The following is a 16,306-nucleotide window of genomic DNA, read 5'->3' as shown; positions in this document are numbered from 1 at the left end:
ATATATATACATATATATATATATATATCAAAGTACTTTTAACTTTTGTGTTATAAGTTGACATAATTTACCACCTCTTATTGCTGGCTTTAAGAAACAATAGATAAATATAATACATGGAAGAAATTGGTAATAAACTTATGGAGAAAAGACTTTTGTGTTTCATTTATCTACACATGTAGTAAGAAGAAGTATTACTATCACAAATAATAGAGAAGTTCCTGGTTTGAAACGCACCCAAATTAATCTCATCTGAATATAGTGTCGTAAGTAAAGGTTATTTAAATTTTTTTAAACTTCAGTCCACCTATTGCAACCCCATTAAGTTTCCCAATATGTATAAACAGAATAATAAGCATGGCTTGAATCTTTACTATTGCCATGCAGGGAATTAATACAATTAGGAAAGTTGCTGTGAATAATCCGACAAGTTAGCACAGTAGTCAAGACTTTTTGCCGTAAGAATACCACAAATGTAATTTCTTTTTTTACTCAGTTTAATGAAAAAAAAATTATCGGTATCAGTCACATGAAAGCAGAAAAATAAATTCATCTGATATGGACCATGATAAGTTGCAAATATATTTTACAGCAATAACACTTAAAAGTCTACTATCGTATTTTACGTTTCTATTATTATGAAATGTATGCATTCTTTGAAAACAAGATTTTTTAAAATTTATTTGTAACACATAAACGCTGTAAAATATTTGTCTGCCTATTATTTATAATTTCGAAAAATAATTTATACATTATACATTACATTAAAAATTATATCAGTACGATGATGTACTAGCAGACGAACAGTTTACTGTCGACTAATTTACAAAACGGATTATGCATTTTCAGGTTGATTCCTGTGCTAATTCCAAGGATCTTTGAAACATTTTTTGTCAAACTTCGTAAAAGATTTTTTTTTTTAAATTGGCCTGACCAAACTTTATAAAATTAAAATACTATGGCTGTATTGTAAAACATACTGTATTGATTAAATAAATTTACTTATTTATTTTATAAATGAATCTAAGTAGATGCATATTTCTGTGGATTTAGAGGGTCAATAGGATAAGTTCAATAAATGAAATTAAACCAACAGATTATTATATATATATAAACAGAATTTAGACGTTTTAAGAATAACAAACCTGAAATTTTCTATTCTACCATGTTCAAATTTGAATTTTGTTAATCTCAAAATTAGAAAAACACTGGAAACTAACCTGGGGAAGAGGTGGTAGCTATATGTCGGTGAAAGGCGAACTTCTTAGCATATCTACCTGAGCTGGTGCTTAGGAATCATTACAGGATCAGGTGGAACGCCCACGATTAGATCTTCTAATAGCTCAACTGTCTTCCTCATGTACTAATGCCATTAATCAATTCTATTAATAAATAATTCAACAGATTATCTTATTTAAGAAATGAAAATATATACATATTTGCAGTATAATTTTACATATTTATAAACAAATGAAATATTATTTTATAAATTATCAATATCAATGAAATAATGTCTAATTTATTTATGTATGTGTATTGCTGTTGTGTATTTATGTATTTACTCTTTATTTTCGCTCCAAAGATATTTCCTCTAAAATTCAGACTTCCATTCTCTGTTTTTGCAATCACATTTGAAAGAAGAATGATTCCTTATATCATACATACCTTGAGATACAGACAGGCTAGTCCATTTAAAAATTTGTCCTTGTTATTCTTTTTTCTCTCTGTCTAGATTCATGTTCCTGAGTCTCATTTGAGCTATAATGTTTCTGTGTCGTCCTGTTAGAGGAACAACATTAGGCAATCAGTGATGTTTTATTATGAGGTTATTTGATTTGAAATTCGGGCTTTCTATATTTAAATTTATGCCAGCTACTTACTCCCAACCGAAGTAAATTATGAACGAATGCTGGGATATACGGCATAGAAATTGGAGTGTTTCCGGTATACGGTAATGATGCAAATTATACATTCCCGCAGGAAGACAGTTCGGGGCACCACGCCTCCTGCGTCCGCTCTGCCCAACTACCGTGACCAGGATCTGTCTCTCTTACTCTCACCTAGCTTTTTGAAAATGAGAAAACCATTGAAAATTCAAATTGTGGTATAAAAGAGCAACGGTTTATGATTTATGCCTGTACCATCAGGTATTATTACGTCTGCAAGGATGGATATATCAACAGTTACTATATTCATTAACTTATTTCTAAAATTTACATAGAAAATACAGTTATTTTGATGATTGATTTGTTCTTAATTTATTCATTGGAAAATATCTTAGGGTTGTGTCCTAATCACGATGAAAAAAGGGGAAAAAGATTAGAAGAAAATGAGTATGTATTGATTTGAAAATTTTAATGGAATGATTAGCATCTACTAGAAATATGTTATATACACGAGATTAAGTTCTCAGCAATAAAAGAAGCATATTAAAAAGGATTGAAGATTATGAGAATGGTATTCAAAACTAGTTTAACGGGTTTTTTATACTGCAAACCTTAACTCTGTATGTATAAATAGTCATTATTTTATTTAAGAGTTTTCTGTAATTTTAATTTTTATATCAGTCATTCCTTAAAATGGAGCTCTGTTCTAGTAAAAGGAACTAGCGCAGATAAACAGCATATTTTATTTTTATATTATACCTTCCTTAACATCGCATTCGTTGCAGATTTGACCCAAAACAGATATGAGTCTTTTCATTCCAAACCCCTTAACCATCCTAACCCATTAATTCTTAATTTTTCATCCTTAACAATCCTTGATAATCCTCCGAGGCGTCTGAAAAGAAGATGGCCACGGGACCTTCTAATTTAAATTAAAGTTTGAAGTACCACCAATGGGTGGTTCCTTCCCGAGATTTTTAATTGTATATGAAACTTACTACATATTTACCTATTGTATTATTTTGTACAGTTGTAAATTACATTAAATAAATAATTTAAAAAAAATATTATACCTGTTATTTTATTTTGTTTATTAAATTATTTTTTAGGGATTAGAAAAAATAAAATAACAGTTTTCTGTTCAAAAGAAGAGATCTATATCTAGAATAGTTGGTACCCATAGTATCTAAGATATTTTTATCAATAATATTGAGAACTCTTTACAAATCAGAGAATATTGATTTTCTTTTTCTTAATATGAATAACAAAATAGAAATTTTTCAGTATTAGTTACGACGGGATTAGCTAGAAAGTAAATACTAAGGTACAAGGCTGCAGGTTTGAACCGTCATCATCTAAGAATCGTCTTGGTTACATCTTATTTTCCATTTTCCGCTCATGTTTGTATTCTTCCAATTTATGACAATTTTGTAGTGTTAGTGAAATTTAGTTTGAATCTGTATATTTTCCAACAAGATAATATGAATAAACTGTTGACAGTATGTCTAAATATTATTAGTACATATAGAAGTTACGCTTAAATCGTACTTTGTGGAAACATCGCTGAAATACGTCTGGTAGATGAAATTTGTATTTCTTGTTTAAAAGAAAAATATCTACCGCAGAAAAAGATTAAGTATGACGATAAAATAGAATCTGTAATGATTGCTTTTTTTTAATTAGTATTATTTTAATATCCAATTTTGACACAGTTCTTCTAGATTCTGTTTGCAGTTGAATGAATATTTTTTCACTGGCACAGTTGTCATAGACGTCTGTCGAGTTCTTAAGGAGGAATTGGTTCCGTTACTTTTACTACACGGATGTATTAATTCTGAATTAAAAATAGCTAATCGTGGCCATAATTGAAAGATAATTCATAGTGTAGGAAAGGAAGAAGTGAACAGGTAGACAGTTGTTAGCGGGCGATGAAAAAATCCAAGCGAAGAATGGCTGGTTACCTGAGGCCAGAGCTGGGAGATGAGCTTCGGCCTTGGCCGGTTTCGTTTAAATATTTAAAACAGCCTCTTCACTGTCCTCCGAAGCCTTATCTTTCCAATCCTGTTTGGAATGATGTCAGTTTTGTGTTTTCGTGAAAGCTGACGTCTAATCTCTGTCAAATAGTGTATCTTTATCGTTTGTTATATAAGTTGTATGTCTCCTTTTCCTAGTAGTTTAAATCGTACTCCAGAAACTCGTGGATTGAAAAGTATATATTAACTCAAAATCTAATTATTTCTAGCAAACCCTTTTCTGGGAAACGTATTGAAACGAGTTCAGATATCACTACATTGTTTTTTAAACTATCCCTATTACAATTCCTGATCTTTACTCCAGAAATACCCTGTAGAATTATAGAAATATTCAGTAACTAAAAACTAAGAATCCAGGTTTTATTTAAAACATAATTATATTTTATTAAGAAGATACCATTTAATGATGAAACAATTGTAATAAAACAATAAATTATTTTTTTAAATAATTAGCATTTCATATATTATGAGGTCACTTACACAATATTATTCGATACGACCAAATTAAGATGACTCTCCTGAGTATTAATTTTAATTAAAAAAAACAATTGTTATTGTACAGAAGATATCTAAATCTAAATTTAAAGAAAAGGCAAAAAAAAAAAAAAGCAAATATATTTATTTATCGCTTCAAATTTATGAAAAGTGGTTTACTCAAAACTCTTCATTTTGTAAATTAAAAAAAAAAAAAAATTATTTTTATGGCCTAACTGTCGGTACAAAGCCAAACTGGCGTGTCTGCACACTTGGTTATTCTGGATTTTATTATATATTAATGTGATTGATTTTCTGTTATCTTCACGATCCCAGAAAAAAAAATCACTGAATGCCTCATGGAATAATAACACCTATAAGAACACTTCTAGAACCAGAAGAAAACTAGAAACCAGGAAAAAGCCTTTTAGGGAAGTAAGAAATTAGCTAAATCTTATTAAATATTTGAAAATAATTCAAACACAAAGCTCTCAGTGATTGTAAAATACCCTACATCGGCAATTAAATAACAATTTTACATGGACATACTGGATAGAATAAAATATGTTTTACTAAATGACCAAATAAGATTCATAAATTTTTGGATAAAATAAATACATGTGCCAATGCTTTACTTGCCTTTAGTTTTCTTATTATTAATATTCAATTCCAAAAGAATATTGTGGATAAGTGAGTGATGTCAGTGTTTCCATGGGAATTAGTTAATAAATATGAAATGCAAATATTTACAATAAAATGTATTCCAACTCTTCGATTATTGAAAATATTATCTTAAATAAATAAATTCTAGAAATATGATTTCAGCAATTATATTTTAGTATTGTCATTTTCCATATATTTTATTTCATTTATTTTTTATTATATAAATGAAGGTCATTATTTATCACCAAATCATGTCGGCCATTAATTGATTATTATGTTCACAGTATAAGGAAAAATTAAATGCTAGTATTAAAAAAATTAAATTGTATATTATTATATTATTAACAGCACTAATGCGCGGTAACTTACGTAATGTTAAATACAGCACGGAACTACAGACCTTGAGTAGTACGGTGTGTAAGCAATGCATCCTCATCCTAGCTAACACAACCTCACACACACACAGCAGATTTACAAGTCATATATTTTGTAAATAAACTTTTTTTTTTCATTATATCCCGAAAATAGTCGACAATATTTATTAAACGCTCCCATAAGAAACGCCCGAGATCAATTATAGCACAGTCATTATTATAATATTAGCGTATGTATTAAATGTTTAACATGAACCAATGCCAAAAATTTTCTTTAAATATCAGTAATGCTTTTATTAAAGAAATTGGAAATTGAACGTCTCTGGGAATTCTATTTATCAAAAATAATTCTGAATATTATTTTCTTAGAATCGAATCTACATATGCACTAAGGCAGTGGTTCCCAAACATTGTTATAAAAAAAAAAAGGTTGGGCTAAAAAAAACTCTCGCCACATTTATTGTACTTGGAAAATTTTGCGTCACTCTTGTCGAAAAATAAATATTCTAAGAGCGATTGAATATGAAGGAAAATAAAGTTAAACAGTTCAGAATAAACTCTTGAATGAATTTTATATTTGCCATTTCAATTTTTATTTATTTTTTTTAATATCTTTAGAAAGTTGCATTCGCTTGGTAAGTCCCAGTTCGGGAACTATTTCACTTAGGAACCAATGAGAACTTTTTTTTCGGTGTTTTCAAAGCTATATCCGTATATATATATATATATATATTTTAATCTCGCAATAAAAAACTTCTGGGCTCTCTTTATATCCGATAATGATATAAAAATATGCTGAGCCTTGGGTTTATCCTGTGAAATGAACATTATTGAAATTCTTTAATTGTTCCTTATTAAATTTGTCTGATTTAAAAAAAGATCTGGTATTTTAGCTAATAAATTTAAGAATATAATCTTTCCAGCCTATGTAATTGATCAATTAACCTCTCCAGATTAAATTACGATATTTTTACAACTCAGGAGAAAAATTATTAACTAATTTTTATCGGAATAGTCTTTTAATTGGATAACAGATATGCTTATTTTTTTTAAACTACTACAACAAGTATTCCAAAGTTTGAATAATTATTTTCTTATATTTGTTTTAAAAAAATTGTTTGGAAGTATAAATTTATTTAGCTATGAAGCAGATTTTGCCTTCGCCGCTCATCCCTGACAGCAGAGGTTAGGAACCCATATCTCGACTCGGGAAAAAAATGCCGTTCATTTATGAACTGATAACATTTATTAATTAATTAAAGTTATTGAAATAACAATCGATTCATTACTATTTAATTTTTTTTTTTTTTTTACCCCATTAAAATACTGACCCTTTTCGTTTTACTAAACCATTTCCCAGAAAAATCTCCGATTTCCCTTGTATCTTCACGGGTTAAAAAGAAAAATATTTCTTTGGTCACCAAGTACCGTACCAAGACCACTTAGTAACTATAAGACTAAGTTACCGCTTCCTCTTGTCTCTCCTGTCGGTCTTCAGATTTATATATAACCGTAGTTTTCGACAGATCCTTCCCCCTATGGAATATCTTTCTTACTTTCACCTGTCCCTCTTATTCTCTCTGCATCTTCAAAGCTCACTATTTCCATCTCGTCCTTCCTATCTACCCAGTTCCAAATAAAACTTAAATTGATTTTCAGATCCTCAGTCAGAACTTGTAAATACAACAAACCTATTTATTCAATGAACCTTCGAAGTGATCTAAATGGATGTATCTAATATTTATTTAAAATTGATAAATATGGATTAATATCCATATATATAATTAGATTAATGGATGGAATGGATTAATAGCCAACTAATAACTAGAAGTTATCTGACGACATATTAAGATTTTATCATCTACCTTTGTTGATTGTATATTTCTTACATGAAAATTTCTTGTGAGGTACTAAATTAATTTTTATTTTCTGTTGTATTATTTCAAAGTGGTTAGTCGTACAATGAATACAGAATATTATTATTATTCCTTAAAAAAGTGGAAAATTAGGGCAGTCGGCCAAACTATGCATTATTATTTATATTCATAAATAAGCTAATGCCATTTTTCTCCTAAATAACGAAAAATAAATTCCCATGTCTTACCAGTTTATGTCTCGTTCTAATATTTGTCTCAATTTTTTATTTGCAAATAGCATAAGCTAACTATCGTTAAAGCTTGCCTTCACTAGCCTCACTTCCTTCTTTAGAAGTATGACCCTTCCAATGATGAAACAAAGAATCTCTTCTAAAATGGAAGTTGACCCTAAGGTCGCGCGGCACCATCACTAAACATGCCTCAGGGACACATAATATATAAGGTCTCTCTGTTAAGCTGATAGCCTAACAAATATTATGTAAGTTTTATTTTTCAGCTTGTTACATCTTTATACATGATACACTATTATTTAGGAAACGGAAATGATAGTGATTTCATCGAAAGTCTATTGAATAAGACTTTGCGGCTGTCAGCGACAAGAATGATGACGCAATCTGGGGGGACTCCTCCTAATCTTCTCCAAGCAGAAGATTCACTTCGGACTACACTGGAGTTAAAAACAACACTGAATCACATTAAATGCAATAATCTCATATTTTACATGAAAATGATTATATATTCAGCAAATAGATCAGTTTAATTTGAATATAAGTTATAATTAAGTATGGGCACACTGTTTCTTTAGTCAACACTTGTTATTGTAAAATTAAAATTACCTTTGTAATTGTTCTAAAGGGACCTAGTCCCAAAATAATAAACTATTTTCCATTTCATTTCAAATAGTATAACTTGAAAATAAATATTTGTATATGGGAACTTTACTGTTATGATGAAATTGATTACGTAAGATGTAAAAGTCTTGCGAGGCTTCATCTTTTTATAATAATATTATTACTTGCTAAATTAATTTAGTTTCTTTTAAAGACTTTTTATTTTTATTATTTTCTCGGAAGTTGTTAATTCTTCATGGAGAGAAAAAAAATCTCCCTTCTTATTATTTAATACTCCGTAATTTATTTACAGCGTTTCGGGATGTTTTACTCATCCTTTTTGGTAAATTTTATCCATTCGATTCGACAAATTTTGTTATATACAGTTACTGATGCAAAACACCCCGAAAAATTATTAAATTTAAGGTTATGAAATAATATTCTGAATGTATATTTTTTAACGTTACCAACTTAATGCATAGATGATTTTTATTTTATGACACAGTGTCATACTTTCAAAATTTGTTAACTTACACTTGCGTAAACTTATTGCAACGTTGTAAGCCACTTTTTTAGTTGAAATGGGACAAATATAAAAAGTATGGGTTGGGATATTTGCTGTAAAAACTGTATAAATAATAGGACCAAGGAGACTACCATGAGGAACACAAGCAGACTGAGGAAAGCGCAATGAATAAGCCCTGTAGTGATTTAATTTAAATAATCTGTCAAAGAGATAAGAACGGATAATGAGAAAGTATGTCGGGGGTAGGAATTTACTAATCTTGTATTGCAGTCCAGGGTGGCAGACTCGATCAAAAACTTGTTTGAATTAGTATTGACTTCTACTTCGAATCTCAGCATTATTTTCTGTGATGATATCATTAGGTATATTATTCATAATATTTTTTTTTATTACAGAGATTAATATTTTTCAGTAGTTTATAATTTGCTATAACCGCATATTACCCTCAAAGGTCAGCCGACATGGAACAATTTTTTTTTTTTTTCCGGTCCCTCTAAAACAGAAATAAAAGTGAATTAATAGGTGCATTACTGTGAAAAGAAAAGTAATTCGTGTTGGGTCTTACCTTTTACTACCTTAGGTATTTTAAGGTTACGTGTTATATTTAATGTTACATATGAGCTATCCATTCTAAAAAAGGAGCTATTTTAAGTCCGGAGCTGAGAGGCCTCCTCGTGTTGTATCGCATAGAAGATAAAATAAAAAAACATTAATTAATAAAGACAATAGATAATTGTGAAATAATAAGAAAAACAATCCGAAATCGAAAGAGAAGTTTGGGGGAAGGGGAGTGGGTGCATCAGTAGATGGAGTTATGAGGTGATAACCTTTCTTTCCCTGCCACCTCGCAGGAAGGGGGGATGGAGTGATAGACTGGAATACTGGATTAAAGGAAGCAGGGAAACTGTCAAAGAATTTAATGTGTCGTGTGATGTGTTGTAAAACGTGGAACAATGCCCAGGAAGACTGAAATATATTTGTATAGTGCCTTAGCTGAGGCTCTGTAATTGGCGCTATTTGCCCTAGCGACATTGAGTGCCACACCAATAGGCTCTGCGTCCTCTATTTGAGGAGGGAACGCCCTGAGGTGTGGTGCTCTTCATCCTGCCACACCCGTCGCATTACCGCATTTTGTTACTTATTTTTCTTTGACATCTAGGTGATTAAGAATCACCAATAAAACTAATTAATTATTCTAAAAAAATAACTTTTAAAAGATAAAGACTGGAGAAAATTCCTTAAAAAGCGAATTTGGATGAAACTTGGCTTGCAAAGATTCGTGGGGATAACTAAATAAATTTTCTAGAAATCCACTTATTTATATTCAATATTTCATTACAATAACTACTTTCACTTGGGAAATCCATTAAGCTTCAATAGATGTAAAATGTACCCATGTGACTTTTACCCTCCACCGCAGCTTCAGCCCACCTGTTCTTTTTAATAACATTTCTTCACCTAGAGCCGACAAAGTCCGATATCTTGGATTAATCATAGACAAAAGACCCACCTGGAACCAATATAGTAGACTTAGAAGACAAGAACTCAACACACGATTCAGCCAACTATATCGACTGCTCAGCTGGACTTCCCATATCTGAATAGAAAAACAACTTCTAATTTATAAGACTATAATATATATATATACTATACTATACTATCTGGACCTACGGACTAGAACTTGAGGAACAACTAAACCATCAAATATCAAACGTATCCAATCCAAAACCCTTAGAACCATGGTCAATGCAACCTATTACGCTTCCAATAGAACACTACACCATGATCTTCATATACCTTTTTTCCTTGACCTCATACCAAACAAATTCTCAAAATTCCATATAAATCTTTCTAATCATCATAATCCTTATCCAGTTCCTCCCATTCCTACAATCTACCTCGAACGTTGAAACGGCTTATTGTAAAATAAAAGTGGACAATTGGAGTTCTGACAATGGTCAGATGCTCCACTCAAGTTGAGTGTTGCGTCTTTAGCGCACTAACTCAGCCTCCACTGGCTCATTACCAGCGACGCGGTGAGAGGGATACGCTGGGATCTCAAAGAGTGTAAATATTGTATATAAGATTGTAAATGTGACTGGTGTTTATTTTATTATTATTATTTTTGTAATTTTTTTTTTCTTTTCATGGACATAGTTTGATTTTCATCCTTCTGTTTATATGTATTTAGAGGAGATTTTATTTATTTGTATGTTTTTTTTGTTAATTTATTCATTTAAAAATGATTAAACTATTAAAATTGAAAAAATTAATTATTTTATTATTATATTTTTAAATGTCTATGAGTAAATGTCTATGTTGTACCTTTATAATTAATTATGTCGTTGATACAAAAAGTGATTTGTATTTGTAACTAGTACGTTGGTTTTGTTTTACGCCACTAAATAAGACCAAACAAACATTTCCATCAAATCAATTCTCGTACTCCCTATAACGAGCAAACCAGGACTTAAGGAAATCCTTTCCCACCCGGTTAGGTCACTGGTACAGAAACCAATAAAGATGGAACAAGGGTGCCTAAGCCGCGCAGTGATAGAGAATCTGATCTTAATATAAAATTAAGAATAAATGTTCCTTATGTTGTACTTAGTTTTTCAACAACTATATTTGTATTTATTTTAAAAACAAACTTCTCTTGACTCTGTAATAAATTGTTTAAATGCAACCAAGACATTTTTTTTTCCTGTTCAGAATTAAAAAAAATTCTGGATTTGTTAATTTTTTATGTTCCCAAATTGGCATTAAACCACTCTCTTAAATGACAATCGAAATGGAACAATGTTCAGTTAGACTAAAATGAATTTACATAACGTTATTACTCAGTTTAAATCTAAATCTGTCTTTAAACAGCAGATTGCTTTTTGAGAGCTTGTACATTAGATTCGGTAACTTTTTTTCAAGTACTCTGTATTTCTGATTCACATCGGAATTAATGAATCCTGCAGGTACATTTCGATTAAAATGTGGATAATTTTATTTGTATTAATGTTTAGGATCGGAGTGTTTATTACTCAGAGAAATCAAACTTTTTATTAAAAAATAATAAAATCTACCACACACACAATTATCTACCTATTCTTACCAAATCTTATATACATAATGAAGAAAAATAAACATATTTGTGACAACTAGCAACAGACTAAGATCACATAAAAAATTAAATATGTTCAAGACAAATAAAAATTCTTAAATAAAATATATAAATTTAACTGCACTAATATATGTAAATAAACAAAATTACAGTTGAGGAAGTAAATTAAATCATGTTGTGTATTCTAAAGTTTTAACATGAAAATAAAGTAGAATCTAATTAATTGATTTACTTTGGTGCACAAAATCCATGTCTCTAGTTAAAGGAGAATAGTTCACTTTGCGATTGTATTATCACATAAAATGAATAAAGTGTGAATATCAAGCAACGTGAATACTAACACAGATAAGCACTTAGACTCATTGCTCCAGATTGCTTTGAATCGGATGTTATCTCTATCTCTGAATAGATATATGTTCGATAGTGGGTCTCACTAACTTGTAACTGATCCTTGTTATCGATAATCGAATAGACGTAAACTACCGCCAATCGATTTATCAACAATAACACAGCTTTCATCAGATAAAATTAAATTTACTATATCAGTTTAAGTTGTGTTCGAATGAGAATTTATTATTATATTTAGTTAGAACTGACTACCGTTGGAACAGTGTTATATCAGATGGTGTAATACTTTAATTTCAAAACTATTCCTACACAAGATATTTCTTCCAAGGAACATTTGTTTTTAAATAAAAAAAAACAATAGCATGCAATCTGCTCAAGGATCTATGATCATAATTCAGACAAAATTAAAACTGAGTAAATTATATAGTCACCGTATTGCACAAGTGAAGTACCTTAACAATATAGTAACTGTCATCTCTTAATTTTATTAATTTGTAATCAAGAATGATTGAGAAGAGTTAGGCTCCAGTGTCAGTGGGGCAGAAGGAAAGAAATGGAGCAGATCGGACATCATATTCAGGACAGAATATTGAAGCAAATCTATAATCATTCTCTAAGTAAGTCTACTACATGAACCAAACAAGCAAAATATCGATTGATTAATTTATAATTGTTCATTCCAATAGAAAATTCATTAATTTTAGTCAACCTCATTGTATTTTTTTTTATTTTTATTTTATTTACTTATTTTTGATTGAACAATTAGGTTTATTTTTCTGTTAAAATATAATTTAAAGTGAAAACAAAATTGAATTCATTAATTGATTCAATCACTTGAATTATATGTAATACAGGCCACTTATTCTTTACAAGACTAGCCAGTCCTAAAATCCTTCTATGGTCTATTAGCTCCTATTAAATTACCCTTGCCATTAAGCACAATATTTTATTTTTATAAAGATGATTATGCAATAATTCTAAAAGCCACCTATCAGCCATCAAACAATTACTATAATGGTTCCTAAGTAATGTGCTAAAAGTTTGGAGCTCATAATCATTTCGAATTATTAGCCTATCTTTGATCAACGACATATCAGTTCTTTTAAGCATTCTTTCGGAAAAAACCGAAATGAACTTGGTGGAAGGAAGTTTACGATAAAATAGCTCTAGTTCGGGCATAGAGAGTAAATCCAACTGACAAATACCTTTTTATAGTTGGATTTACTATGTCTTAATGGTTACCATTGATATTTATTTCGGAAGGGTCGGTTAAAAATAAAGTCTATATCAGGAAATTTTGTTATTTCATTACTAAAAAAAGAATAAAATGACGTCAAGGTACATATTAGATTAAAAAGTACCGTATTGTAAAAATCAATATACATACCAATCAAAAACAAGAAATAATTCATATAACGATCCAATATGTCTATAAAGACGTTTTTAAATTCTTGGATAAAAAAAAATCGTAAAACCTCTCGTTTTTATTTCATCTATATTAATACTCTCAAAGGAAAAGAGAATGTGAGGAAAACTGAAAATTTTAAGGCAGTATGAACCACCAAAACATCAAGCCGAAAACCGTTTATTACCATCAATCAATTTTAAAGTATCCGATTATAATAGAAACTAATAGTACAAAACCACTTGTCTTTCAAGTGTTTACTTTTTAGATTTTTACATTTGAAGTGTTCTCAACTGATAAGGAAAGTATCTTAGTTATATAAACCAATTTCAACATTATTCATACCAATGACTTATGACCAATGATTTAACATTCATAAATTATGAGCATCTTTTGATTATAAGCACGTTTTATATGTAATTGCTCATTCATTATATATTTATAATCTTATAATCTTAACCTTTATCTTTTAAAAGTAACTTTAAATATTAAATAGCCCTAGATGGTGGGTAACTAAAACCATTTATAACTCAGGTGATTATCAATTTTAATTCTATAATTAGATAAAACACTAATTGTCACAAAAATTGACAAAGATCATACAGGACCTGAAAAATCAGTGAATCACTAGCAATGAAACTTCATACTAATAAAAATTATTTGTATTACTGGGTAGAAAAGAATTATATTTTTATTAAATATTCATCTTCAATTTTATAGGAAGTCAATAATAAATACACATATTAAAAATTAATGGCAGGTTCGCCTTTAATTAATCTGTATAAAATGTAACTAGTTTACTATCAAATTTTTCATTAGTTTACATTTTTGGTATTATTACGCATATTTAAAACTAAAACACTAAAATACAAAGTTTGATACATTATAATACAATAAATTAAAGTTTTAAATAGCTTAATCATGATTTATACAAGATATTATTCTTCAAGTCTAAGATTTTTATTATATAAATTTAATTAAAAATGTCTATTAAATCGAAAATCATATAATTTTTACAAGCATATACTGACAATGCGACGTGTGAATATATTGGGCCAGGGTTCCTGTTGAAAACGTTGTGGGTTCGATTCCAACTATGTAACGTAGTTAATGTTTATTTTTCGGCGGTCTCGAGAAACGAATCTGGACACTTCCATTGTAGTTAGTACGAGATGCAACCTCTGGGCCAGTGATTCCCAAACTTGGTTCGCCTTTTGTTGTTGGTTTAAGCTACACATTTTATTGCAAAGCAGATTTTTTTCGGGTGCTGACGAATAAACGGATGTTGAAATTAAAATTTCTTATTAACACAAAACATGCTTAGATTTAAAATGCATTCCAAATACCTTTAATTTTAATTGCTATGGTAAATCACATAGTATATTGTAATATGGGAATTACAGATTATTTTTTAAACCTTGTTTTGGTTTACAATAAGCAGATTTATTCTGATTGCAACAGGTATAATAGTATTGAGCATAGCACTTGTGGCAGTAATGAGCGAGGCGGGAGTTCCCACGGGCAAGGACGGGATGATACGGCAGTGATGCAAGGGTTGACGTCACCGGCCACACCCGTCGCAGCAATCACACTGTCTGTCTCTATCTGCCCAATCCCAAGCAAGGCCCTAGTCAAATCTGCATCTAAAAATGCCGGCATTTGAATGAAAACTTTCTCATGAATAGCTTACAAGAAAGATATGATTATAATAAATTTGAAATGGAATAAAAGTGTAATAGCTTTTTATTATATTATACAGTAGAAAAATGATTCTATGACAATTAGCAAATGAAGTCTGTTTTCAAAGTAACTTCATAATTTCATTCTTTCAAACATTGTCTTCATAAATGTTAACTCGAAAACTGTATATTGACATTGGTTAAAAAATCGCCCACATAGATATTTCCGGCCTTTGTACGTTTTTACCAGAGCTAGAGGCTGCTTCATCTTATTTCGAACGTAGACACCTAACTGAAAGTAGATGCACCAGTAGCATTGTAGAAGGTTGGGATTTTTTTTTAGTAGAAATTGAAACAGTCAGAAGAATAGCGAGTTAAATATAACGTGTGGCAAGAGGCAACAATGATTATTTAAATAAATCGGATAAAGGAAAACCGATAAAAGAAAAAGTTAATAAATAAACAAAATTTGAAATTTCCTTACTTTTCGTAGCGAGAAAGAAAAATGTAGTAGAAAATAAATGGAGAAAAAATTATTCTTAATGAATAGGGTCGATTATTCAAAAATCAGTACCGCGTGATCTATAGCAAGATAACATATAACTGATGCAAAAATTACCGTAATTTAATATTATTATTTTCATTATGTGCAGATAGTTAAAATCATACTTAAACATATCTAGTAACACAGTTACTCATATATTTAGGAAGGATACCCATTAGTTCTTAATCTCTCATCCTTAACAATCCCTGATAATCTTCCGAAACATCTGAAACGAAGATGGCCACGTGACCTTCTAATTTAAATTATTGTTTGAAGTACCATCAATGGGTGGTTCCTTCCCAAGATTTTCAAGTGTAAATGAAACATTCCACATATTTACTTATTGTACCATGTACCATTAAGTTTCGTTGATCTTGGGTTCATAAATCCATTTTTAACTTTAATAAAGACAATTATTATATTATATGAATATAACAGTTTCATATTCAAAATACAACATAAAATGAAGGTGCCTACCATCTTCCACTTTAGTTGTCTCAACCACTGCATTTCAGATTTTAAACTCAAGGTTAGCTTGTAGCTTCCTATGTTTCA

The 16,306-nt window shown here is 29.9% G+C and overlaps 1 protein-coding gene and 1 long non-coding RNA gene across 2 annotated transcripts in view; one reads left to right on the top strand and one right to left on the bottom strand.

Moving 5' to 3' along the window:
* LOC136795695 (uncharacterized) overlaps window positions 1-1,396 on the bottom strand; it is a 7,211-nt gene extending 5,815 nt beyond the window's left edge. The window contains exon 1 of the long non-coding RNA XR_010843335.1: window positions 1,221-1,396. This is a non-coding gene — a long non-coding RNA (uncharacterized lncRNA). The remainder of the gene's footprint in view (window positions 1-1,220) is intronic.
* Window positions 1-16,306, top strand: part of LOC106683244 (Krueppel-like factor 2) — a 275,237-nt gene that overhangs the window by 154,944 nt on the left and 103,987 nt on the right. The window lies entirely within an intron of this gene.

This window comes from Halyomorpha halys, unplaced genomic scaffold (assembly GCF_000696795.3).
Source record: "Halyomorpha halys isolate HHAL.00 unplaced genomic scaffold, Hhal_1.1 Scaffold474.1, whole genome shotgun sequence".
NCBI classification, from domain to species: Eukaryota; Metazoa; Arthropoda; class Insecta; order Hemiptera; family Pentatomidae; genus Halyomorpha; species Halyomorpha halys.
The sequence above is the reverse complement of the archived record's forward strand: the minus strand, read 5'-3'. Positions and strand labels throughout refer to the sequence as shown.